The following is a 27733-nucleotide window of genomic DNA, read 5'->3' on the forward strand; positions in this document are numbered from 1 at the left end:
TAATCCATATATTTCTGAATACTGAATGTCTCTCAGAAGTCAATTGTGTGTTTTGTGATCCTTGTATGATTATTTTCTCTTACATTTTTAACTCCTGACCTTTTGACCTTCCTGTTATTTTATTTTCCATTCACAAACTCATTCTATCTCAGGCCTACAGTATTTAAAAGTAAATTTCATTATAATTTTATCCAACTTCCTTTATATTGAAGCAAGGATCACTGATCTTCAATTTAGAGTGATTTTAATTTAAAAATCCCTTCCAAAGTACAGTAAAAAGAACATCTAAAATCCTCTTGTAAATAACAGCTAACCATAGCAGGACTGCAAAGGAAGGTTTGGTGGTTGAAACAAGGATAAATAGCCTGGGAGGAGTAGAGAGAGGTTATCTGAGCTGTCCAGTGAAGTTCCATTTCAGAGGTGGTCAAAGGTGACTTCCTACAGCTCAGTCTTTCCATGTGCAGTGGAGACTCAGTAAGCTACAAAAATGACACCAACAGGATGTGTTTGTCTCAGAAGGCACCATAAACACTTGAAGGAATGACTTTATCAATTTTACTGGACAACTTTCCTCTTTCTGAATTCAAAACTTTTCAATAAAAGAAGAAAAAAAATCACAACAGGATAACTTACATCAATTTTTACTGTATGTTTTTCCTAATATTGCCTGACTTATACTACAAATAGCCTTTTTGGGCTCCAGGCAGGAGAGCTCATGAGCTTCTATCACATTCTAGATCCAGTGGGCTTCAGAAATTATTCACATCTACACACCTCCTCCTACCTATCAGCTCAAGATCACCACAGACATACTAAAGAAAGTGAATAAAAGTGAAAGAGTTTAATGGTAGCACACGAAACCCAGGCTCACTGATGCTCTGTTGTTCTGCAGCTGCTTTATTTTACTGCTGGTTTCTTTGTATTATCTTTGGCTTGGTCTACACAAAAGACCCTTCATGCATTAATTATTCTGAAGTGAATCCATGAAAACCTACGTGGACATAGCACCTTCTGATCTGCAATTAGACTTGGGCACAAAGTCTGGATTTATGGGTCTAGTGGGTAAATTTATGGCAGCACTTAAAAATGACAGTGTTTTAATAAAATGAGAGATACTAGGGTGGATTCCCCCCAACCCCCACTTAATAGTTTGGTGGCCAGACTGCTGTGGTAATTGAGGACACATTATCATGATCTTAATCAAAATTATTTGTTCTTTCTTTATTGTTCAAAGTTTTTTTTTCCCCATCTTCCATTTTATTTTACAGATTTTGATCTTACTATCAGGCTGGAAAGCCTTGTTCTCCTATGTGGCAGAAGAAGACTAAAGAGGAGAGCTAATTGAAGAAAAAATGGGAAGATCTGGTGTGGGGAGGTTGGGAAAGGGGAGAAGCAGCACAGCAACAATGACTGCCAATAAATGCACACCTCATCAGCAAGCAGAGTTACTGAGGTATTATTCAAAGCAGTATTCTCTCACCTCAGTGAGTCTGCCTTTCCTTACTTGGGTTTGGAAAAGAGTCTCCAGCTGTTTTCTCATGAAGCCCTGACAAATCTAAATTTTCTGTATGGTAACTTTAGGTCATATTGTACCTGTAAGGAATCCTCACATTATGATTTTGTCCAAACACAGGAATTATTTATGTTGCAGTTCCTCTCTTTCCCTCTTTTTCACTGAAAATTTTCACTCAGCTTTATGGTGTTTTGCAAGACTAAATCCTTATCATTTAAGGCACTGCTGGAAACTAAGTGATGCATTAGCAGCTCACATGTCCCATTCACTTCTTTGCATTCATCTTGTACTAAGAGGGAAAATGATGTATCCAGGGGAGCAATAGATTTGCTGGTTTTATTTCAATATAAAACAATTCATTTTAAAACAGGCATAAATTTACACATTATTTCTCTGAAAATTAAATGGAGTTATTTGCTTTGACTGCAAAAATGATCATGTTGGTCATGCACTTAAACCCCTCAGTGGGAGACAGTTGTTCTTGGCCAGCCCTTAATCACTGTAATAGGAAAAGAATTTGGTAACAAAGTCTAGCTGCAAAAATTAACTTTCTCAAGATTAAATACCCCATTTATCATTGTGATCTGACAGTGATTTTCCAGTAGGTGAGAAAACCAGACCCTGTAAATTGTCAGCTGCATGGTGCCTGGTGAGACCAACAGGACAGAGAGCCAAAGAAAAAGTGAGGGAGACCCTTGTTTAATGCTCCCTTCCCTGCTACAAAGGGACTTGAGCCCACATGTTCTGTTGTATCTGACAGGCAAGTTTTTCCACTGAAAACCCAGAAAAATATTAAATAGAGTGAGAGAGGTGAGAGAGGTGAGAGAGGTGAGAGTGAGAAAGCAAGAAAAGAAAAATTACTTTATTGTCTAGATTTAGGGAGTTAGTATACTAAGACTGTTTTTACTTATATAAAACTAACAGCAAAAATTGGACAGAGAGAAGGAGCAAGAGGTTTCTAAAAACTTACCTCTGACGGGACAAGGATCAACATTTCCCTTGTTTTTCCCTCTGACCAAGTCCAGATGGGCAATGCTGTGAGGATGGTGTGAGTAAGCCTGTGCTGCTGGTTCCCATTTTTCAGCATTTTTCCCACATTTTGGTCTATAGGGCGGCCACATCCGTAAACATTCAAATGACCTAAAAAGAAAAGAAGAAAAAATTTCTTTAGGAAAACCCCCACAGTTACCCACAGACATTGCTTGGATTCCAGTAAATCAAGCCCATACCACACTGCAACTAGGCCACTTTTCACATTGTCTGGATTCCAGTAAATCAAGCCCATACCACACTGTAACTAGGCCAGTTTCACTTTGATAGGCAGTTTTTTTCACTTTGGGAGTTTGTTGGATTTTTTTTTCCTTTTTATAATCTTGGATGTTTTTTACTATTAACTAAGGAAAATCTTGTAATAAAATCATTATTTCTCTTCATTTCATTGTAAATTAACTCCTGATTCTTTGTGAAATCTCCCAAGAGTTATTCTTATGTAGTGGGTTACACCAGAAAGCTCTGATTTAGATTCTTATGTGCTACATTATATAAACAGAGCAACACAACTTCATTTAAAATATTAATAATGAAATTTCATTATGGAAATTAATTCTCATAGGCATAAAAATCACATTTTGTAGCCATCTAATAAGGATTTGTGCAGACAAAAATTTGTCATCATTCAGCAGTATGAAAGATCACATTTTCTTTCTTGCAAACACAATTTTGAAAACAATGCTGTAGGAATTACTGTCTCATCCAGGATAAAGCAACACACTGCATCTAGTGGAAGAAATACCATCCATGTAGCAAAGAGAAATGTGTTTAGGCAAAGGTCAGATCAAAAGGAATAGGGTGGAAATATTTCCCACTTACAGCAGAAAGCAAGTTTAATAATTCCATGCCACTGCTCATCCCATTGGAGATAATGAGCCCAATGACAATTCAGTGGCAGCAAGTGGAAATTGTTTCTTCCAAATAGAAAATTCAGAACAGATAAAAAAAAAAATTGCATCTATTTAACAAAAAAAGAAAAAAGGAAAAAATGCAGGAAAATATTAACATTAATATTAAATGTTCACGTTTAAAAAGGAGATAGCTACTATTTCCTTGTGAAGTTGCAAATGCAGATAAAGTTATTTCAGACTGAAAGTATTAGCAGATTTATTCTGAAATAATAACCTTGCCACAAGTCCTGCACCAGGAACTGTGCTGATCCAAAGGGGGTGGGACTGGATGTGCACACATCCTGTGAGCACAGCACCACAGCCAAGTGCTGCCATTCAGGTACAGCCACACAGGAGATATGAAAAAGGTGATTCCAGCTGAAGTGAACTGTGAAATAAGCCTTACAAAAAGCAGTGTCTGCTTCAGAAGTGTTTGTTTTCAGAGTTTGTCTCAACATTGAGCACGCTGTTCATTATTGCCAATCACCCTGCACCAATTACTGCCTAGCCTGCCTGTGTCTGTATATGTTCACATTATATATAATAGAAGTTGAAAAGAAGATATGCAGCAAGAGTTTTGTGCTGGGATTGCAGCTGAAAACACAATCATCAAATATCTTCCCAATTCTTCAGTTCTGCTGTTGTTCTTCACAGGACTTCCTAAATACTTGGGACTGCATTATCTTCTTGCCTTTATATGAAACAGGAATATGCCCAGATACCACTTAGCAGACAATACCATTTCTATGCCTTTGATTGCTGATAGAATCTACTTTTTTTTTTCTTTTTTTGTGGAGTCTTTCCTGCATAATTTAGTAACATGACCTCCATGAAATATTTAGAAAGGAGCAAAAGAAACTGTGCTTTCAAATGGAGCAAGTTCTTTTGAAATGGAAACTAACCTGGAATAGGTTGCTCAGAAGAATTACAGGCAGTGATACAATGCCTTACACACCCAGAAAATTGGAAGAATTTCTGGCATAAAAAAAGTTTTAAAAGCTCCTACAGAATTGCACCACTAAGAAGATGAGAAACACAGATTTTTCTTTTCTCTTTTCTTTTCTCTATTTATTTTTCTTTTTTTTTTCCCAATGGGAAAATAATAAAAAAGAAAAGGTCCAGTATCAGAATGCAATATAGAAGCACTGGAAACAAGTTTTAGGACCTTTAAATGAACAAAAACCTTCCTAAAAGAGAGTGCTGTGAAGAACACATTCTAAATTCCCCCAAAATTAATTCCTAAATATCTGTGATATATGAGACAAGTCAAGATAGCATCATAATTGTGAGGCAGACAAACATTCTGTTCTCATAATGGAAAATTCCAATAGCCTGAGACTTTTTAATTAGAGCACTGAATCTCTGCTGCTGTACCAAGTTCCTTCTACCAGTGCACAGCTGATTTAGGGACTACCTAGGCCCTTCCTGCATTTGTTAAATCAAAGGTAAAGGAATTTTCAGGATTATTACTGAAATTCAATCTATTTAAGGAAAGTAATGGCCTTTTCTTCCTCCTCTTTTATGGAATACGGTTTTATAGGTAATTAAATTGAAGTATTATTTTGGACACATTTATGTTACAGTGCTGCTGGCTGCTGTTGCTCAAAGTGCAAGTGCTGTAGAGGTGCTAGAGATGCAGCTGCTCTATCCATGGAAGTGTTGCAGTGGTGATGACAGATGGGGAATTTTCTCCCACCCATGGCACAGAACATGTACATCAAGGGCTGTCACACACTCAAGGAAAGGTTGTGCTCAGATATTTCCTATGTAGACTCTACCAAACCCAAATCTGTCTAAGAAAGATAAAAAGATTCTATTATTATTTATTTGATTTATTATTCCCTTGGCAGTTAAACAGCCAGAAACCACAAAACACTGGCCTATGTCCCCAGCATTTGCTCGATTAACATTGCAGACTATGAGCCAGAGTGATCTTTTTCTCCCATTTCTGCATGTGAAACCTGAAGCCCATTCTCATGGAGAAAAAACAAATCCTTCAGCATCCTCTAAATCCAGGTTTTAAATTGCTGTAAAGATTACCTTTTAATGGAACTATTTCTGATAAGATAGGGGAAAAGTGGAGTGAGCAAGATCCCATTTTACTTCCTCTAGATTTTTCTCCCAAGAAAGCTCAGGAGGAGAAGAGTACTTTAATTAAAGACTGAAGTAGGTTTTCATGAGGATGGTTATTTGGGGTATCCCCTTCACAGTCTTGGCCATAGATACCTTCAGATTTCATATGAAGTGCTGTAATTCCAGAAACACAGATCTGACTTAACATGAAGAAGCAAAGTAAAAATGTCTTGAATTCACACTTAAGGAAGAGCAGGCTTTGTACATGTCTCCTTTTCTACATTTCCCTCTGTGAGCAGAATGATGTATTACTGTCTACAGCCTAGTAAAGCAGCCTTACTTTTGCACACCCCTTGCAATGGTATCATCCCAGTTTTTTTTTTTTCCTTAACTGGAAATAAAGCAGCCCATTTTTAGCCTAGAAGATCTGGAAGTAAAATGTAAGTCATGGCTCTGGTATTTCTCAGTTGCTGCCTTCATTATTCTGAACCTCTGGCTAGCTACAATTCACACAAAAGGTCTCTTGTATGCTGTCTTTCTGCATGTTTCATGGGAGTAGGTAGGCAGGAAGAAGAGAGGAATGCTATCTGTGCACCAGCTGAACATTATCTTTCTTCAGACACTGGAGAAATTGTGTGCTAATTCTCCCTGTGGACAGTACTGAACACAAAACTGCTCCAGGAACTCCATGTTACTATTGATGAGTTTGATAATAAGAGCTGGGCAAAGATCAAAGCTGTACTCTGCTGGGCTCTGCACACGTTTAATCTCTGCGTCACATCTTTTATAAAACACAAATTAACAGAGGATGGGAACAGGAGGCAGCAGAGACCAGGGAGGTTGGGCACTACCATGGGACCTGGACTGTATCAGTGCCCCTTCAGGCATCATCACTAAAGAAAATTTTTAAAGGGGTCAAAACAATTTTATTCTGGTTTATAGATAGAAAAAGTTTTGAATAGTTAGCAGTAGGGTGCACATCTGTCCTTTGCAGTCTCTGGATGTTTTGTATGTTGAGAGGCTGTTTACAAAAAAGCACATAAACTGGAGACTTCACTTCAGGCATTGCCTGAAGAAGCTGGTCAAGTGACTACCATCAAAGAGCTCTGGCCATGCAGAGTGAAAGGGGAGATGCAGGGTGTGTAGATGATTAGAAGGAAACCAGTTATCTGAAACTCTCTGAAAGTGACGGTGTTCCAAGAAAGAAAAGAAATTGCAAGCATGGATCAGAAGAACAAATGCTTTCTTCAGTTTGATTTAAATTTACTGAATTACTTACAAGTGAACAAAAAACTCATGCAAGGCAGTGCATAAAAGCAATCTGGAATGATTTTGGATGGTTTCTCTGGATCTGTACCTCTCCTTTGCTAATTACAGAATAATTGGTTTCTGTACCTCTCCTGAAGTCTGTGCATCTGTCTGAACTGGTGGCATCATGCTCATGAAGATGTGATCTTTGGAGTTAGCACAGTGACAGGAAGATTTGGAACCATCAGCAGTGATCAGAGCTGAAGTTCTTCATCCCTATTTCCTGCAGACAGAGTATTCATATTAAGAAAGGGAGAAAGGCTGGAACTTGTCACTTGACTGGGTCCCATTGCCTGAGCACAGCAGGAATGGTGGCACGTGGTACCACCATGTCCAGGCATTCAGTGTTCTCCAAAGCATTGTGATGGATGATGTTCATCACCAAATTTATGCAAAAATTGGGTTTAGCAGGTAAGATAAGATTGCCTATGTACTTCGGGAGTTATATGTTACCTTTGTGAGTTTTGCTGCTTTTCACGTGCAAGCCAGAGTAATACCCCATTTCCTGTCAATAAGTAAGCCTAAACTAACAGAATTAATTATGGGGGGTGACCTCATTGCAGTCTGCAACTTCCTCATGAGGGGAAGAGGAGGGGCAGGGACTGATCTTTTCTCTGTGGTGACAGTCTCAGAGCCTGAGGGAATGGCCTGAAGTTGTGTCTGAGGAGGTTTAGTTTGGATATCAGAAAAGGGCTCTTCACGCTGGGGAACAGGGTCCCCAGGGAAGTGGTCACAGCACCAACCTGACAGAATTCAAGGAGCATTTGGACAACACTCTCAGGCACAGGGTGGAATCCTATGCAGGGCCAGGAGATGGACTTTGATGATCATTGTGGATCTATTCTGTAATTCCATGACTCTAAGTATAAGGGCAGCTTGCTGTCAAAATGTGCTGCTCTGTGTCTTTGGCAGCAGCCTGTGCTCGTCAGTGCAAATAAACTGCAGAATCACAGCCTCAGCTTTACTCACCTTCCTCATTGTATTGTTGCTGGAGGAAAAAGAGAAACTTCAGCCCATGGCTTAAAGACACACCCTCCTATGTCACCTTTATCTCCATAGCCCCATGTGCCAGATTGATGGAAAATACGGAATTTTTTTATAAATACTGCCATAACATTATAATTTGGATCCTCAGTCTGAAGAGCCTATAACAATAAGAGTAGCAATATCATCTTATACTATCTTGCCCCTTCCCTAGGTTAGCTTGCTAGCCACTGGGTTGCCACATCTATGCTTTCCAGTAACAAAAACATCAGCAGAATCTGAACAATTTCATTTCTACCTGAGAGTGAAAACTGAGGGGGAAAAACAATACAAAATAGTCTTTTTTAAATTTATTTTTAAAAATTCATGGCTCAAAGTTGACTTCTGTTCTCATCTTGTTAAGGAAACAAGCCAGTAAACCAAACAAAGTCAAAGGCATCTTACCTTTCTTCCCTAGGACAACTTGAGTGTTGACTCCTCTTGGGCACTGGCTCCTCTAGAAAAGACAACTGGCTCCAGGTGCTTACAGTTCCTCTGGCTAATCATCTCCCTCTGGCGTGGCATGTGCTGTCAGCTTCCCTGTCCTTTCAAACCAGAGGGGTTGTTTCTTTCATCATAGCTTACATATCACAAGCATGAATCTAACACATCTACAGCTTATGTTAAACAGAGATTGGAAAACTGTACTTGGAAAATCCTCAGTAATGTCTGCTGTGCAGTAAATTTCTGTGTAGTATATTGAAATAGGCATTCACAGAACAGTGAGGGTTGGAGGGGACCCCTGGAGATGATCCAGTCCAAGCCCCCTGCCAAGGTAAAAGCACCCACAGGAGGTGACACAGAAACTCACCCAGGTGGGGTTGGAATGTTCCAGAGAAGGAGACTCCACAACCTCCCTGGGCAGCCTGTTCTGCGGCTCTGCCACTCTCAGTGTGAAGAAATTTTACTTCATGTTGAGGTGGAACTTCTTGCATTTTACTTTATGGCCTTTACTCCTTCCCCTGTCACTGGGGACCAACGAAAAGAGTCTGGCACTCCTCTTGGCACCAGTTTTGAGATATTTATGTGCATTAATGAGATCCCCTCTCAGTCTTCTCCAGACTGAACAGGCCCAGCTCCTGCAGTCTCTCCTCATAAGAGAGATGCTGCAGACCGCTCATCATCTTTGTGTTCCTTCACTGGACTTTCTTCAGTAGCTCTTTGTCATTTTTGTCCTAAGGAGCCCAGAACTGAACACAGCACTGCAGGTGGGGCTTCACCAGGGCTGAGCAGAGGGGCAGGGTCACCTCCCTCAACCTCCTGGCCACACAGAGTACCACTGGCCCTGCTGGCCACAAGGACACACTGCTGGCTCATGGTCACCTTGTCACCCACCAAGACTCCCTGGTGCTTCTCTGCAGAGCTGCTCTCCAGAAGGTCACCCCTCAAACTGTGCTGGGACTTGGGGTTATTCCTCCCCACATGCAGAACCCTGCATTCAGCTTTTTTTAAACCTCATGAAGTTTCTCTCCATGCAACTCTCTGGCTTTTCAAGGTTCTATGGAATTGCAGCAGAGCTTTCAGGTGTATCTCTGACTCCCCCCAGTTTTGCACCACCAGGAAACTTCCTGATTTTCTTTGCTCGTTTTTGGCTCATATTACAACAATCCTTAATATTGCTGAAGTAAGATTGGTATTATCAAGGCTTTAACTTTACTCAGATCAGGTTCACTGACATGAAAGGAAATATTTCTGTGAACATGAGTGGGAGTTAGATGAGGGTTAATTAAAGAACGCCCTAGAGTTGTGTGAGCTTTTGCTTTTAGTAGTGACATAAAAAAGAAGATAAAAATTCAGAAACACAGTTTGGATAGCCTTAAAGTTTTAGGTTCCTGAACAAAAATCTTCTCACAGGATTTCAGAACTATAGAAAAGCACTGTGCAAGCTGAGAGGATTTTTATGCTGACATAATGGTTACATCGGGAATAACGAGTAAAACAGAAGTTGCAAAAGCTTGCAGATTCTAGCAGAGGAACTAATTTTAGCAATAAGAGGAAGCAAAACAGAGGGAACTGAAATAATTGGATTTCCTTAATTGCATCTCTTTCTAAATAACAACCGGCATGGAAATTTTCAGTACTTTTGTAAGAGGAGTAACCTGTGAATGGCAAAAGCAGTCTTATCTTTAATGCACACAGCTGGCTGGAGAAGAGGCAACCTGTTCAACACAAATCATGTTCATTCTACCTGCAGACTGCCTTTTCCTTTGGTGAAGCTCTGATTCAAGTTTTCATTGTCTCACCTCTACATCTGAAGCTTCCTCTTCCTGATTTCAATGCGCCTACTTTCTTTCCCTAGAAAACTGTTTAACACATTGCAGAAAAATATATTTTGCTGACTTACGACCTCTGTAGTATTTTCATATTTGATTCCTCATCTCCCTCTACTGGATCAAATCTTTTCCATGCTATTACCCCCTTCTATCAAAGCACACACTGCTCAGTGCTTGCTTGTAGCTGATCAAGAAGATAAGAGGTGACTCTCCAGCTGCTGGTGCTCTCCAACACTGCACTACTTCTTCTCCCTCTTTTATCACATTCCTTTTGGAAATGAGAAGCTTCCTATAAAGAAAATCTACAGTCACTTCAAATTTCTGCTTAAGACTTACTGATACCCTCTGATAAACCTAATAGCTGACAGCAACTCACTGCCCCTGTGCTGTGGTTATTCCCTTTACACTTATTCCTAACTCTCAAGCTCAGCTGGATGCTACCTTTGGTTTTACATCTGCTCATTTTCTTATCACCTACTGAGGTTACAAGGTCTGTGAGGTGAGGGCAGAGCTTTGTTTCCTACAGTTTCAGACACTCCGTTACCAGATGAGCAGTTTAAACCTTTCAGAGGTGTGTGCACAAGATCTCAGCTTATGTAATGCCTGGGACGTTTGAAATCCAGCTTCCTCATGTGTACCAGAGACTGCTGAACCTGTATCTAGTTTTGAAAACATCCCTGGTTTTCCCCTGCAGTTGGGATAAGGTGGTATGCTTCCTGGCCAGCTGCCTGGAGGAGGAAGGAATGGATCCCTGTGATGCCTTCTGTATGCAGTCACTCTCTGATATTCTTTGGCTCATTCTGTGAGAAGAAAATTGAGTACTTAAAAGGAACCAGGACAAAAAGTGACAGTGCTGCATTACAATCTACTTGATTAGGCTGGCATGTCTCAGGTTTGGTTCCCTTCTGTCTCGTGTCATCAGCTGCAGCACTACAGGGTTCATCACAGTGAGAATCTCTTCATTGCACCTTTATTTGTGAAGAATCATCACAGGGCAACCACGTGGAAAATAAATTGTTGCATAGCTGTACACAGAATACAGGTGTGTGCACATGGTTTCCTTCCCAAAGCCAAACTGAATCCTCAGTCTTGTTACCAAGGAAGACAGCTGTGCTGCAGAGTGTGACAGTGGGAACAAAGAAATTACTTTTGTGGGATACAGGGAACCAGATTTCTGTGTGGCTTCACCTTCTCCCTTTGTGATGTTTTAAATATTTTGGGGTGCATATTAAAGGCTACCAGTAGATATATACAGATATAAATAGGGAATTTGTCACCAGGTGAAAACTCTCATGTGACCAAGGCAAATTTCCTAATAAAAGTGAAGATTTTTAAGTATTCTCAGTGTTACTTGTGGAAGACTCGGTGCAGCTGCGCAGGAAACCACTACTAATACATCATCCCCTGACATCAACAGTTTTCAAAGAAACAGTCCCTTGGAAGGTGCTCTCATATGCCTTACAAAGGAAATAACAAATACAAAAAAACTAAATAAAAAATAATTGGATGGGCATGTGCATGCTGCTTTGGTGTCACGATAATTTTAATTAGTCAGGGACCAACAGTACACCCCACAACACTGAAATCACAGAGAAAAAAGCAGGTCTGTAGGTTTTCTGCTGGAAGTAGATTTTTCTATTTACTTAAATTCTCTGTGTGTGTGTGCATGCACAGACAGGTAAAGCCATAATCTATAAAGAAGGAAGGAGTTAAGCAGAGAACAGAAAACAGCAGAAAAAGGCAGGGGGAGGGATGCAGCAAAGCATCACTTAAGAAATGAAAAAGAGGTTCAAAAGCAAGAGAAGAAAGACCAGCAAGAAAGGACTTGGACATCAAGCAGCAAAGGCCACTTCTGAACAAGCAGTGACAAATTGCTCAATCTCCTTCCTTTCAGATTGAAAGGAACTGATGGCAGGGGGCATTGGGGAGCAGGAGATACACCCTGTACAGACGTGACAGAGGCCACGAGATCTCAGTCCAGAGCACTTGCACATGCAGGTCACTGCACACTGACACACCACTGACAGTCAACAAAAACTATTTACTTTAGAGATTAGCCCTGGAAAATGGGAATGACCATCCAGGGACCCAATGGCCTACAACAAAAGCAATGTCATTTCTCATTACTTGACTCTTTCACTGAGTAATTAATCTTTTCAGAAAGCTTCTAGGCAGGAAACTCTTAGATTCCTCTCTCCTTGTCCTTGCTGGAGAGATTTTCACTGGGCAAGGAGCCCAAGTGATTTGAAAGAATGTGGCCCCTCAGAAATCACAGGCTGCTCAAGGTGACTGAAGGTGCCAGAAGCAAGTTCTTGGTATGCTGAATCCTGCCTGACCTCAGAGGAGACTCTTCCTTTATAACAGCCTCCTCTTCCTTTTCTGAACCTTAAATTATCACAGTGTATTTCTTTCTTAAAAACATTTTAACACTGACATTATATGGCAATGTTAAAATTGGAATGTCATTTCAGGAAAACCTATAGCCAGCCATGAAAGAAAAATATAAACTACTACAAATAAAGAAGTCAACAGGAAAATCTTGTTGGGAATAATAACACAGAGGTGCCTGTAAATAATACAAATAAAGGTTTAATAGAAAATAGTCACAGAGAAAGTAACTATGAGAAAGCTGATAAGGAAAAAAATACAAGGCTATATGGCTATATGTATAAATACTGAGGAAGCACAAGGACCTTATGATGTGGCATGCTTAGAAAATATGGGTTCCAAGCACACCTCTACAGCAGTGACTTTGGTAACATCTATATTAAACCACTAAGGAGTTTCCCTTTCTACCAACATCTACCCAGTAGCTGCCATTTCACAAGTCAGTTGCTTTCATTGATTGAAATGCTAATCAAAACACTATTATGTTACTTCCTGGAATTGGTGCAAATGCCACAAATACACAGCATTTGAAAAAAGATTCTGTTATGAAAATCTGCTTTCCTCCATCCTCTTTTTCTGATCAGTTTTACCTTTCGTGTTTAGTTAGGACTTATGAAGATTCCTCGTTTCTCTTGCTGTCAAAAGGCCAAGGAAATACTGCATGGAATTTTTCAAAAGACTTTATCAAAGGATATTTCATGTAATTTCTTAGGGAAAAGTGGAGTGTTCTCTTTATCCTGTAAACACTGGGCACCTGGCAAGACATGGCTGAACACCTGGGCTGCAGTCAGTGCAATCAGTTTTCAGAACCAGTTCAGTTTCCCAGGGCAGGTCCAGGGGCAGTGCTTGGGAGCTTCCCTCAGCTCCCAGGCAGGTTTTGTGTGTTGGGCTCCACTGAGCAGGCACCCTTACTCCTCTGTGTTCCACTAGAAGAGTCTGTGTAGCTCTGCTGCTTAAGTGTTCAACATAAAATAAGGCACCATACATGAGACAGAATTCAGGAGCCACTGATGTCAAGATCACTTTTGTCAATCTTTTCAAATGACCTAGAAAAAAACCTCCAGAATTCCCTCTGCTGCAGGATGCAGACTGAGAACTTCAAGAGTGACAATCCCACTTTCAGCTGTTTCCTTTAAAGTCTGCATCAACTAACATTCCTTTGCATTTCTTTGTTACACCTAGAGTTCTTGTTTTTCTTTTTCTTCTTTGTTTTTTAACCAGATGATCTGGAGACAGGACGACATTTTAAAACACAGCTAGCATTGGGGCAGTGTTTCAGTGTAGGAGGATATAAGACACCTCTGCACTGTACCCTAGTGTATTTAATTCTTCAAAAAGCCAAAAGGCAGACAGCAGTAAAAGAAGATCAGCTGCAAAAACCCAGTAGTGACACAAATTGCTTAAGTGGAGCCCTTCTGACCAGCGTTTTTTTATGCTCTCTGATTTTGCCTGTTGCCCAGGAGAGGCATCTTAATAGTACAGATCTAAGTACAGTAACTTCATGATTATAATCCGCACAATTTTGACTAAAATTTTGGTCCGACCCCAAAGTGTGGCTTATAATCAGGTGCGGCTTATATATGGACAAAGAATGAAAAGTTGCTGTTTTAGTTTGGAGGACAGGTGTCTGCTGAGAAAGGCAGGAGCCTCTCTTTGAAATGGAGAATGTAAACCCTCTCTCTCCAGATTATTGTAATTTTGAAATCAAGGGGCTTTCAGGCAAAAATATGGGAATTAGGAATAACTGTTAATTTCTAGGGAAATTAAAATAGAAATACAGCACTACAAAGAAACAAACTCCAAACCCTGACAAAGTCAGAGTACAACCTGATACCCCGTCAGGCAGGGTGTTGGTAGCAGTCCCATTAAATGGTGGCTGCATCCTCCTGCAGTGACAGATGTGGCTCAGTTGGAGCAGTGCTCCTGTAGAAGGTGCAGTTTCCCTCTGGAGGTCCAGTGGTGATGTGGAGAAATCCGGTTTTCCTCTGGAGTCCACTGGAGAAAGGGGCTCCCTTAGCGTCCCAAAGCCTCTGTTTTTATCTTGGTAAGAAATGTTGGGCTCTTCCCCCTGGCTGGAGCAACTCCCAATGGGATGCAGTAATTTTATCAGTCACACAGTGGGACTCAATGGCCATGAGCAGAAAATGACTCGCTGGAGGAAGGATGGGGTGTGAAAAGATAAAGAACAATGCCCCGCCTGGTTTCAATGGATGGCCCATTAGCAGAATATCTGCCGTGGAGATAAGGATCACTGCCCCCACCCTCAACAGATGGTGATAGAACAGATACCTTTTATCACACTCTGTGTTGGAACATGCAGCTTATAATCAGGTGCAGCTTATGTATGGACAAAGAATGAAAAGTTGCCGACAGCCAGAAGTGCGGCTTATACTCAGTGTGGCTTATAATCGTGAAATTACTGTACTTTACTATGATATAATCCATGTCCTCCAAATTGTCCCCTGGAGCTATCCAGGAGGGTATGAAGTGCATATCACTTAATTACCTAATTAATCACTTAATGATCATTAAAAGTGCATGACAGCCTCGTACAAGACAGAAGGTTGGGGAGTATCAAGACAGGGAGTGTCTCAACATCCTTCCTGACTCAAAAAGTACAAAGCAGGTGGGTGGAGAAGGGAAACTAAAGAATCTTCCAGATAAACTCCACCATTATTTTGGCCTTTTTAGCTGAATCACTTCTATCCATTTTTTACACACCAGCTTAGCTGTTGGCCAGGTCTGGTAAACAAACTGGGTGACTCCTTTATACATATAAGTGGGGATTAGATGGCTGAAGCAAAATTTGAAAAAAAATTAATAAATTGCTCTGGCTTAGAAGCTGCCAGAGGAAACCTGGGTGCTCCAGTCCTGCCCTGCTCTCAGCAGCACAGAATGCAGAAAGGATGAAGCACCAGCAAATAGCTCAGGGGAGAATTAAACAGCCTCTTCACTGTGCTTAGGATTTAGGTTTTGCCCATCTTACAGGGATTCTTCCAGATATGGCACTTGTGTCCCAGACTGGCTCTTTGTAGTAATTTCTATTGGTAAATCCAATACAGAAACATCCTGTGCTTCACAGTGGGCACAGCTATTATGGATTCAAAGCAAAAAACAGGTGGACGAAAGTGAAACAAGCTCCCCCTAAATGAGATTAATCATATCCATGGCTGATACAATTGTTTTCTTACTGTAAACACAGCTTTCAGTGTTAAAGGCCATCCTTTCTAAACTCTGAGCCACCTATGCTCAGAGCCACTGGACAGGTTTCTGCTCCTTGGAGTGCCTAGAGGAAAAGAAGGACGTGGCTCTGTTAGATTTCAGCTGGGATCTAAGGCAGCCTTCACTACTGACCTTTGGTTGCTCCCTTTCTCCTGCAGACAGTGGGACTCACTCAGCAGACCCCTCTGACACTGCCCCACTGCATTTGAACTGTGTGAGACATCACCAAAAGCTCTCTGAGCTTAGGAAAGGGCCCACATCATTTTAAATATCCCAGAAAATTAGCAGCAGGTTTGCAAAGACAATACTTTATAATGCATAGCCAAAATTATGGGGTTTGTAGGATTAACAAAATAGGGTGGCTACATGCTGTGGATTCCAATATCTCTTCCCAGCATATAAAACAGAGGAGTTGCCAAAGCAGGGACATTGCTTATATTTTCATTCTGCAGTGGCACTCAGATTACACCTGTCACTAACATTTGATAATGACTGCTAAATTGGGAAAACTGAAACTTTGAACATGTAATAGGTTTTAGGGTTTTGTTCTGCTGCTTTTTTTTTTTTGTTAAAAAAGTTGCTCAGAGTACTGAGCTACTCTGAGGTTTGGCTCTAGTAAAAAAATCTCTTTTCCTCAAAGGATATAGTCAAGGGATTTTTACTATGGGAAAATATAATTTGGAGGTTTTTTGTTTTTTTTTCGGGAACAGATTCAGCATCACACAGTAGGTCAAAATGGAGGATGTGAGGATGAGAAATGGGGATGCCTAGCCAACATTACCTCCTGCATCTTGTCTTGACATTCTCTTCACCGTACACAGCACCTGTGGATAATGTAAGAATCTCATCTTAAATTTCATCTGCTCCTCATCTGTTCCATCATATATTCACAACTAATGCCTGGGAAAGATCAGCAACATTCTTGAGTCATTCTTGGAGTGAATTGGTCTTCCAAGTGCGGAAGCAGCTAAAGCCACAGAAACAGGAAGGAACAAGTGAGACCCTCCCACAGAGATTAGAGCCAAACAGTCTGCTGGTACATCCTGAAGAATAAATATGTTAATTTATATGGCCTCCAACATTTTTGTGGATGTCCAGCTTCCCTTCGTGGCATTAGTCATGGCTCAGGCTGACTGAATAGTAGCAACCAGAGCACTGCCAAGGGCTCGAGATCACTTTATCATTGTGTGCTTGTTACTGCAGGTCCCCAGTAAAGAACTGCAGGGCTGCACATGACCACCTAGAACTATTGCTTTGATCTGGGTCAGGCCTTGCTTGTTTTGGCAGATTAGACAGAGTACACAGCCCAGGGTAGTTTTTATGCTGGTTTTGTGTGAATAAACTATGCTCGATCTGTCAGCTTGCTAATAAAACAGTGTAATACAGCAGTATTTTGAGTTAATGGAACAGTATTACAAGTTACAATAAAAGTTAAACATACTGCTTTTGAACAAGTCTGGATCTTCAGGGTGAGTTTACACTGCATCCCTGCTGTGTTTCATGCAATCGGAAGCTCTCCAATCCCAATTCAGAGGTTTGAAAATTGGATTTATTAAATAATCAATAGATGGCCTCAGCTGAACTCTTCAAAATGAATCTGCTCAATGTACTGCACGCCACCTGGTACTCTTCTATTAACTACACCAGTAGAGAAGTATGTTTCAATGACAGCTGGAATTTCCCCAGCCCCTCTCCCTCTTGCTTCAGCAGTAGGCAGAATCCCAGTAGGGTGAAAAAGGATGAGCATATGGCTAAATCCATTACTGTTGTTCTTACAGTATTTAACTTCTGTCCCTGGGCTTGTTTAAATGCAATTTGTGATGCACCTTCCCTTTTTCCCAGCAAGGACCACTGAGGTGGAACATGCACACAGGCTAAAGCTGAGAAATCCAGTAGAAAAGAGGAACTCAAACTGAGGAAGCATGTGTCAAGGGCCAGGAAATATTCTGTGGAAACAACATGCCTCATAGGAAGATAAATATGCAGCTGAGAGGCAATTTTGTAAGTGTTATGGGAAACAGCAATTCTGAGGTCCTTTACCACAACTACCTCAAGAAAAGAAAAGAGCGCTCCGTGTTATGAAGCAATAATAGGAAGGGGAGGTTGCTCCTGGTGTGAGTAATGCTTGCAGAGACATTAGGCTCACAAGCAGAATGCAGAAGTCTTCTGCTGTTCCTGCAGCCCGGGTGGATAAACAGTGGGCAGCTGACAGTCTCAGGGGACTGGAAAATTCACGGAGAAACAGCAGGATTAGGCTTTATAAGTACATGGAAAAATTAGCCTCATTTTGAGGCTGAGCAGCAAGTGTGGTTGCCAATAAAAGAACCAAGAAAGGCAAGTCATGTACCACTGAAAACATGTTTAGAACTGATGTACAGAATGTGCACTGTGGCTGAGCAGCAGGGCAAGACAAGCCACAGGCTTGAATAATGAACTAAGTACCAGATTTCATTTGAAATACAGGAGGAAGAGAATAGTAACCATGAAGTCTCCATTTTCTCCCAAAAAGGATCACTCTAAAGAGCCTCTATAATTTTAAGGAGAGAGTTTCCAGGACAGTAGACTGAGTCTAGAATCAGTCCCCTCTGTGCCTGGCAACCACTCCATTCCAGCCCACCCAGGCACAGGATTCATGGAAGCTGGCTGAGGCCAGGCAGAGCTGCAAAGAAAGTGCATCACAACTTCTTTTCCAAAACTGGTATCAACCCAAAGCCACTGAGTTGTGTACTATAAATAACTGAGGTCACTCAACCTGGTCAAAGCCCTCCTACTTTAAAAACCTGAGGCTTCTGTGATGTCAGGCAGAGTTTCTACTCTGACAGAAGATACAAATCAAACATTCAAACCTTTGCCACGCTGCCAGGTACAATTAATGGAAGACAGAACCTCAGCTGCCTGCCAAGGGACCCCATGTCAACTGAACCAGATCCAGACAGACTCATTGTCTCAAATATCACGACACTACCACCTGAAAAGAGAAGAGGTTAAAAAAATGATGTTGAAGTGTGATTATTAAACATGCTTGGAATGGAATATTAGACTGGCTGATTGCAGGTGGTAGGTTCATCCATGCTTGCAGGTTCATCCAAGAAGAAGTTAAATCCTCTTAACATTATATATCCGCTGAAGAAATAAGAGCCAGCTGCTGCATAAGGCTCTCACAACTTGTATAGCTTTTAAAACAATTGGTTCACAATGGATACTGTAAAGTGAGGATACTCCAGTTAAAGACCCGGATTTGTAAAACTAAGTAAAAAAAGCATGCTGTGAGCAAGACACTGATTTTGAAACACTCTATAACATGAGCAGCAACAGTTCTGTGTCCCAACAGGAGTCTGAGGAAAGCAGCACTGTTTTAAAACTAATGGTCTATAGCTTACACAAATGGCCAGACATACATGGGTAGAAATGCAGACATAATGTATGCTCTTAGGCATGCAGCAATTCTTTCACAGCCTAAAGTGGATACACAGCCTGCTCACAGCAAAGAATCACAAGTGCACCAGGCAGAGATTGTTACATGAGAGCACTGGATAGAGCACGTGTGTGCTCTAGATCAGAGATCAACTGGGCTGATCTCTGGCTGCAGCACACACAAGTGGCAGGCACATTTCCATGTGGTCAGGAGTAACTGCCACCAAGACTGCTCTCTAGGGTATAAGTAGTTGTCTAAACAAGGTCAAATTTCCATTGAAGGGATAAAGTATAATCCAGAAAATTACAGGTTGGTTACTTCCCCCTTGGCACATCAGCAATTTCTAGGCACGCTACCAACATTACTGGACTCAAGGCTAACTATCGACGCTTTTCAAAGGAGCAAAGTATTTACTTATAAGATATATACTTGAAGAACTACTGCCAGGTCTTCAGCATTGTTGCTTTGAAGTTCACATTATCCCAATCATAATTTAACTGAAGAGGCAATCCATTTCCCGCCTGTATTTCTCATGAAGAATGATCAAAAGGTTAACACGGAATATCTCAATTATAGCAGCTGTTGGCACGTGTGTAATCCAAAAGAGGACTAAATCCCAGACAGACTTTCCTCTGTTCTTTCAGGTTCCTTACATGATTTTTGAAGTACAGTTTTCCCAGTGGATCCCAGCAAGACATGACACTAATGCTTTTAAGAAGCTTTCCCAATAGCATTTTATGGCAGAGCTGTCCAAGACAAGAAACTGCACATTAGTGATACAAGAAGTTTCTAAATCAGTGAAGTGCTTTTCTGCAAAAAATTACTTTTTCCCCCCCCCTTCAGAAAATAGTCTCTGTATCCTTTCTGACTTTTTAATAGTCTTTTCCATTTCAAAGTCCATTTATGCAAGGTGTTTGCCAAAGCTTGTTTACTTACTTACAATCTGTGGAAATATTACGTGTTATTAAAATCAGGTCAACACTGATTTAATAGTCTCTCAGGGAAGTTTTATGTTTGATATTAATCTCCAGCACTATCTGGCAATAGTAGCCTTATTTAAGATCAGTGCCTGAGGCCAAAAAGGAAGGGAAAACTCTTTACTCCAGAGACATCTGTAGTGGAGCCTCCCCCATCCTCTACAGAGAGCTTAGCAGGGATGTTGAGGAGAGATGAATGAAAGGGCCTAATGAAATGTTAAGGAGAGACAATTTTTTTTGCTTATACAGTTTGTTGGCAGTCCTTCATTATAAAGCAGAGCAAACCACTTGTGGCCAAACTGGAGACTTACCTCTGAAGAGTCCCTGGGACAACATGCTGCAATAACATCTCTTAGTTTCTCTTCAAAAAAGCCTAAAGTTGCTGAATTGGCGCTTAAAATATTTCAAGTGGGAAAGACATTACATTCTTCATACTCTAGTGATTAAATACACATTGACTGGAGAGGGGTGTATGGATAGTACAGCTGCCTTTGTGGGTTTCTCTGAAAAAGAAAAAATAAGTACATTAAGTAACTACATTTCATAAATTAAGCATTTATCCCATTCATCTCTATTGTTGTTGTTTCTCTGGTTTTGCTTAGTAAGATGTTATTCAGCCAACTGACTCCTCTTTGTATGTTGGAAACATCAACCTATTGCACGCTAGGAAATTTGGTTTACTATTACAAAGTTTATGGTGGGAGAGATTTCAACTAATTTTTCTTTCTCTCTTGAATATGGTATCACCTGCTATTACCAGATGATCTGTTGCTGTAAAAAAAAGAGAATCAGATCATTATGACCAGAAAGCTTACACTGATTTTCTGAATTTCTCAAACTGTGTTTCAGTAATGGCTCATTAAAATTTGCCACTAGTGCCTGTTGTTGCCAGTCTACTCAGGGAAGGAAGAACAGTTTTTCTTTACTATACTATTGGCAGCAAGAATAGAAGTGTGTTTCCCAGTGTAACAATGAATCTATGTAGGCTTTAATGGTCTGGCAACAACGGTCAGGATCCTGTAGAGAGGCAAACTGCTCAACAAAGAGGCTCTAAAGACAGGGAAAATAGAGAAAGAAAAGGGAAGGGTTCAGAAAAAAAAAAATCAAGAAATTATAACCTCCTCAGTCATGTCTACAAATTGTGTCTGAAGCACCTTTGCAAATAGGCCTGTAGTATACAATGACTTCAGTCAGCTCATAGGTAGATAAGACAGAGACCATCCAGATGGGAAGCTTGGCCTGTGTAAAACATACACATATGGGCTTCCATTTGCTTCAAATATATACAACTCCAAATTTTATTTTACATTGTCTTACCTATCACTTCTATGTGGCTCCTTCAGAGCCACTGACTTCCCCCTTCATTCTGTTTGTTCACCCTATTTTCTTTTTAGCTTGAGTGTAGGAAATAATAAAATGGATAGTGGAATGAATGAAACATAGATACCCAAAGCAGTCCAAGCTGACTGCTTCAGCAGCTGTACTGCAGTTTGTTGAACTCCTGCTGAATTTTGTGCAAGGAAATGCTCCAAGCATGTTTCCTTGCCAACGAAGGAGTATTTTACATGAATTAGATTAAGCGCTTATGATGCAAAGCAACCATTGTCACACTTGGAAGCATCTTGCTTCTAATGCATCTTGAAGGAAAATTGAGTTGGAGTTGGAGAACTCCATAAGCAAAGCTTTTACACATGCTTTATCTCAGTTACAGCTTCAGGATTGCAGTTATACATGGAAACATATTTTAAACAAAAAAAAAAATCTGCATCTGTAATAGGATTCTTCAGTGGCTCTGACCATTTGTCTCTGATGAAGCAACATTTGGCAAACATTAAGGAAATGCCTCGGGGAAAAAGCTCCCTCTCTGGTAACCTAAGTTTTCAAAGGGCAAAAATGAGACTCAGGAACTGCCAGAATTTGTTATCTTTAGTGCCTCTGTTTCTCTTATACATCTTAGACTGCTATTGGTTTTGAAGGTTATCTTAAAATGAAGATTCCTTTTTGGGGGAAAGCCTTCCAATACTTCAGAGTTTTAACCAAATACATGGCAGGGCCTCCCTTGGAATGGACAGCACTATCTGAAAGTAGAGATGCCATTGTAAAGGAGCTTATTAAAACATTTAATATGCAACACAGTAGACTGAGAATGATCCAATTCAGACAAATTATACAGCATGTAGTTCATTGCCCTTTTCCCCACTGAACAGCAACATAAATACTCTGCTAATGTATCAGACTTTTAACACCCATTTTGAAAGCCAGATCCTACACCAATTTTTGCCTGGAATAAGATTAAGAGTCACAGCGCCCAAAAGTTGTTGTTATGAGTCAATGAATACTACAAGTGGTATTTCTGTATTGTTTTTTCATTTGACAGTTTTCCCTTTTAGGGATGATTTCTCACTGAGACATCAGACCCTACATTATTATCAAATTGTAAAATGGTTGAGGACATAGTAGACCAACTAGGAAAGTAAAAGAGCTATTTTGCCAAGCAGGAAAAAAAATTGAAAAAAATCTTATTAGACTGTTTCCATGGTCTTGGAGACTAGATTAGTTGCTACTTTATTAATCTTTGAAAAATAAGAAAGTATTGGTACTAAACTAACATCTTTAGAATACAGTAAATTTCCTCTAGAAATGAACATTTTCTCCCAAAATATAATAATTTTTCTTCTCTAGCTTTTTCTTCAGGCAGCAAGCAAAGAAGCTACATTGCAGTAATGGGAAAAGAAGAAATCCAAATATTCCATTTTTGCAACCTGAAGAAATGGAATCCAAAAGAGCACGTTGTTACTATACTTGTAAGTATAGTGAGGCAGAGTTTGCCAAGAAACACAGTAAATATTGCAAGAGGATAACCCATAGTTCAGGAAAAATCAGAAAGGTAATTTCATTTGCTTCAGATTACCAGAAAGTTGTTGAGTTGTTTTTGGTTTGTTTGTTTTTTATGGTTTTTAATTTTTTTAAGAGCCTGGTTGTAATAGACTCCACGATATATATGATTTGCAAGAGTAAAATCCTTCATGCTGTGATAGTAAGTTCCTTATTACTAAAATGAATTTGCCTCAAACTCATTAAAACAAGAAAGAAAGGGTGTGGGTGACAAGAGGCAGGCATGTGACCAATCAGGCAGAGTGAAGGCATCTATCTAACTGTTAACCAGTAGTCAAACAATTTTGCTGCTTTTACTAATTTCAGGGGCTTATTGTCACAACCAGTCTCAGCTTTTACCATCTGCAAGGTAGGCTGGGCACTTAATCTCCATTCTGGCCTGTACAGAATAAACTAACAGATTACACATCAAATTGCATAATTGTGAACCAAGAGCATTGTGCAAACCTGCTGTAATGTTCACTACTGGTTTCTTGGGGGAAGTTAGGAAATGGTGTTTGATTTTGTAGATGCACTGGAATCAGCTGGGCTGATAACACTGTATGTATTGAAGAATGAATCTGTCTGTGTTCAGTGAGGGCAGATGTCTCCTTATTCATTCTCACAGGGACTAAAGTTTGTATTATAGTTCTAATAATAGAAGTAAAAGGGAAGATATCACCAGTGCTCTTGATAATAACTGTTCTGTTCACATATTGGGTCAAGTTAATTTCTGAGATAATTCTAGCTGAAACTGTTCAGCCTACAATAGGCATTAATTTAATCAATTAGATTTGTCCATCACTTGCTATCTTGGGACATTCTTATATTCAGACTGACCAGCATGAGATGTAACACACACTGTTAGGAAAATAGCTGCTTTCAACAATGACTTCAATGAAGTGAAAACACATGCTAACTGAATTCCAATGCATACTGGAAAATATGCTGGTGATTGAAGCAAATAAAACACCCCACTAACTGTGCTACTGGCATCCTGCAATGGCTGGGAATATAAAGAAAAATTATAGATGCCACTTCTGAAGAGGAAATTTACAGAAAAATCCACCTAGCTCCACAATATCATTTTATATCAAAAGCACACAAAAATATCAGGGAAGTGGCACCAGCTACCTCATGTCACCATTTTTTCTCACAGACATTGAGAAAAACAGCCAGCCAACATAAAGCTCAGGCCATCCATCTAGGAAAGCTCAGAGAGAACTCTGCTCTGAAGGATGGGTGACCCTTTGAACAAGTCACACCTGTTCTATAGGGAAACTATGAGGCAAAGGGATAAACTGGCACTAAACTGTATCTCCGGCTGTCATATTCCACCCTAAACTGAAACTTTAATAAACAATTCTTAAAGAACTCCAATCTAGCTAGAAAAAGCAGCACATGGTAAAAGAAGTTTGCCCATAAATATCTCTCCTAGCTTTTATTTAAAGCTCAGAAACTTGGCTGACCTGGTCACCAATAGCAAATTTACTTTAGGGCTTTGAGCTGGTGATCACGTCAGCCAAGTTTCCAAGCTATGTTTATTGATTTTGTTCAGGTCATTTATGTTGAAACTTTCAAATTTTTGGTGCCAGATTTTAAGCAATTTTGTCAAACTTTATAGAAGTAGTTACAAACTACTGGCTTATTCTCACAAACACTATCAGAACCAGAACAGTAATTGCCAGTACTGATTATCAGAAAGAGTAGAAACATAGAACTCTGGACTCAGGGCACAACACTGGGGAAAAAAAAAAAAAAAAAAAAAAGAAAGGAAAAAAAGAAAAAAGAAAAAAAAGGTACTTATTATCACCTTTGAAAATTTGCAAAATATGTAAATTTCAAGCAGCTGGAGATGTAATATCTATTCTCTCATCCTTGGTACCTGAAAATGGAATTAGCTTTTTCATTAAAAAATGGAAAAACACAATATATATTTCAGCCCTGTTTTGAAAGCACAGACACTTAACCTGTGCTGATTTACTCTAACCCTTTCCTTGTGGGCATTTGCTCAGCAGTTGCACTCAAGTACAAAAGCGCTTATTATATTCTATCACATTTCTAGTACTTGTATTGAAGTGCTTTTCTCTCAAATACAGAAGCATCTATTGTCCTTTTAGCAGAGACATTTGCATGGCATGATCCACTTAGGCCTGCAGTTAATGCTGTTAAGTATTTTATTTTTTCAATTCTCAGGGTAAGCAGTTACAGAAGGGCAGGGCTACCTATTCCCCGAGACACTCACCATGATACTGCAGAATCACCATCTCTCAAGACACTGGGCTGAAGAAAGGAGTAAACATGCAGCATGAAACTGCTCAAAACTGACTGAAAAGCAGTTAATAAAACATTTCTATCTGTCCTCTCCCTGACACTTGGATAACTGCTAAAGCTTAGAATTCTGAGACTCAGACTTTGCAATCAGTGGCACTAGACAGGCTGCACCAGCTTGATGTTTTAACACATCTTCAGTCTTGCCAATGGAATGTCTTCTAGGGCTAAATATCTCTTAGATTTCTGTAAGATATGTATGAACAGTGTGAGACAGTGAAAGAGAAAAATAACTTCCATAAAGGATTCAATTTCATTTGAGACCAACATAAAATAGCTAGAGCCATAACTTGTCACTTTAGTCATTCCAAAGCCTCTTCCCAGAAATGTCACTTGATTGCAAGACACTGCTCAGCTTTGTCAGATCTTGGCCACCTTAATGCAATCATGAAAATCTAACAGCAGGACAAAGTGAATGTAGCATCCAGTACTCTAATGTGCCATCACAAAGCTGCCAGGCCATTCACTGCTGTGCTCTCTTAGTTTTGGGTGCTTTGGTGACACCAAATCTTCCTGAAAAGCTGCTTCTGGACAACACAAAGAACCAAGATAATGCAATGCATGGTTTCTTGGTGCACAATGGAAACCTGATGATAAGAGCAGTGTTTTGGTTTAATTAATACAATTATTCTTCAGTTCTGGTGTGCTGGTTCTCATTGCTTCTGTGAAAGTAATGAAAGAGTTTTAGGATCAAGACTCTATTCAAGAAAAACAGAAAGAGTAGAGTTGCTTCAGCTGAGGTGGCCTGACTGCCTTCCTTTTCTCCTTTTTTATTATTTCACTGTTCTCTGCAAATGTAAAGTTCACTTTTCTCATAAATCACTTCCTCTGGCAACCCAGTAGAGCTGTTTGACTCTGAGGACTCGTTCCTGATCTCTGCTAGATTGCATTTGCTGCCTCTGCTTCAGAAGAAAGTGCCTGGAAGCTTGCCCTGTCCTTTTACCAGCTGATCTAAGAGGAAATACTGCTCCTCTGTGCAAACCTTCCCTCAATTATTCTGTGATAAGTTTCAAACAGGAACTCCTAGAGAAACAGCTTAGACAAGATATGTTCTACAGTATTCCCAGCAAATTATTATAGATTGCCTATTTAACATTAATGTTTATATCTGCAACCTTAAACAGAGACTTTTAAAAGAGGTTTTTTGGTATTAGTTATACAATAAAATCAAAGACTGCTATTAGTTAGACTGCTATTAATTAAGAAAGCAAACCCATCACATAGTTTCTAATTATATTCTATTTAAACAGATCATGATGACAAAAATCATAGGGGCAGTTTCTATCTAACTGAGTAAATTTTAAAAAATCCCTTTCTAAATGCAGGAATACAGTATTTTGTTTGTCTAGACAAATAAGCCAAAAATAGATCTGAACTTTAGACTACATTGACTAACATCCATGCTTGTATATCCATTTTTCTGCAGTGATTTCAGAAAGTATTTCCTAGAATAATGAAATTGTTAAATATATTTTCACTTTGTACTTGTATCTTTATTTTCTTTTTAAGATGAAAAACAGGAGAAATGTTTTCAAGTGACTAAATATTTTCTGTGAAACAGCACAAATTGCAAAAGCTTCCAAATTTTTCCAAGATGAACTAAGTGGGTCAGTATTCAAGCTTTTTTGACAATCTGATTTTCTGAAAAACCTGTAGAACTATTGCTCTGTATAGAGTGGACAGCATAAGACAGGCTGGAATTGCAAAGAAATGATGAAAGAGAAAAATATTGTCAAGATTTTGGTGAGTGTCTGACAGCTATCATTCAAAACCATTAAATGAGCATCCACTTTGAGAAAGCAGGAAGAACATTTCCTACAGGAAGCTTATTCTGAAGCAGCAATATATTTCATTTGCATTGTCAAACCCCCACCCAGGGACTCCTAGTTGAAGGTGGGGTTGCAAAGGAGTGCTTGGGGAATTCATTTGCAACACTAGCAGTTCTATACTTGCTAAAGAGTACAAACATCTGAAAGCACAGAAGTTACTAAGCTAGATATGGGTGACAGGAGGAAAGGAAGTCAAAATTTGTTGAGAAATATGTGTTGCCAATATCCTCTCTCAAACCAGTGGTCTGGCAGCTGATCATGGAATTTCATTGCATAGAAATTTAAAACCAGTCATCTGGAAAGACTAAGGGGAAAAAAATTAAGGCACTATTTCTTAAAGGTAGAAGACAATAAGAAATTTTCAGTGATGGACAGTTTCTGTGTCAGCATTTAGACAGAAGAGTTCTTCCAATTTTACATCTTGTCAAAGTGCATGGATATATTGCTACAATCCTAAAAAAAGATTTATGAGCAGTAAAAAGTTAATTTATCTTAATAAAAAAAAGAAATCCAAACAAACCCACACCTTTTATTGCTGCATTGAGTAAATATTGTGCAAGTTCTGAG

At 39.7% G+C, this 27733-nt stretch overlaps 1 long non-coding RNA gene across 1 annotated transcript; it reads right to left on the reverse strand.

The window, feature by feature from the left end:
• Positions 1 to 2489: 2489 nt before the first annotated feature.
• On the reverse strand, positions 2490 to 20622 carry LOC116996162. The gene is made up of 6 exons (XR_004417891.1): positions 20444 to 20622; positions 18587 to 18708; positions 16522 to 16707; positions 15710 to 15804; positions 6922 to 10419; positions 2490 to 2653 (listed from the first exon to the last, which is right to left on the reverse strand). It is a non-coding gene; the product is annotated as an uncharacterized LOC116996162 (long non-coding RNA).
• Positions 20623 to 27733: the final 7111 nt, after the last annotated feature.

This window comes from Catharus ustulatus, chromosome 5 (assembly GCF_009819885.2).
Source record: "Catharus ustulatus isolate bCatUst1 chromosome 5, bCatUst1.pri.v2, whole genome shotgun sequence".
NCBI lineage: Eukaryota > Metazoa > Chordata > Aves > Passeriformes > Turdidae > Catharus > Catharus ustulatus.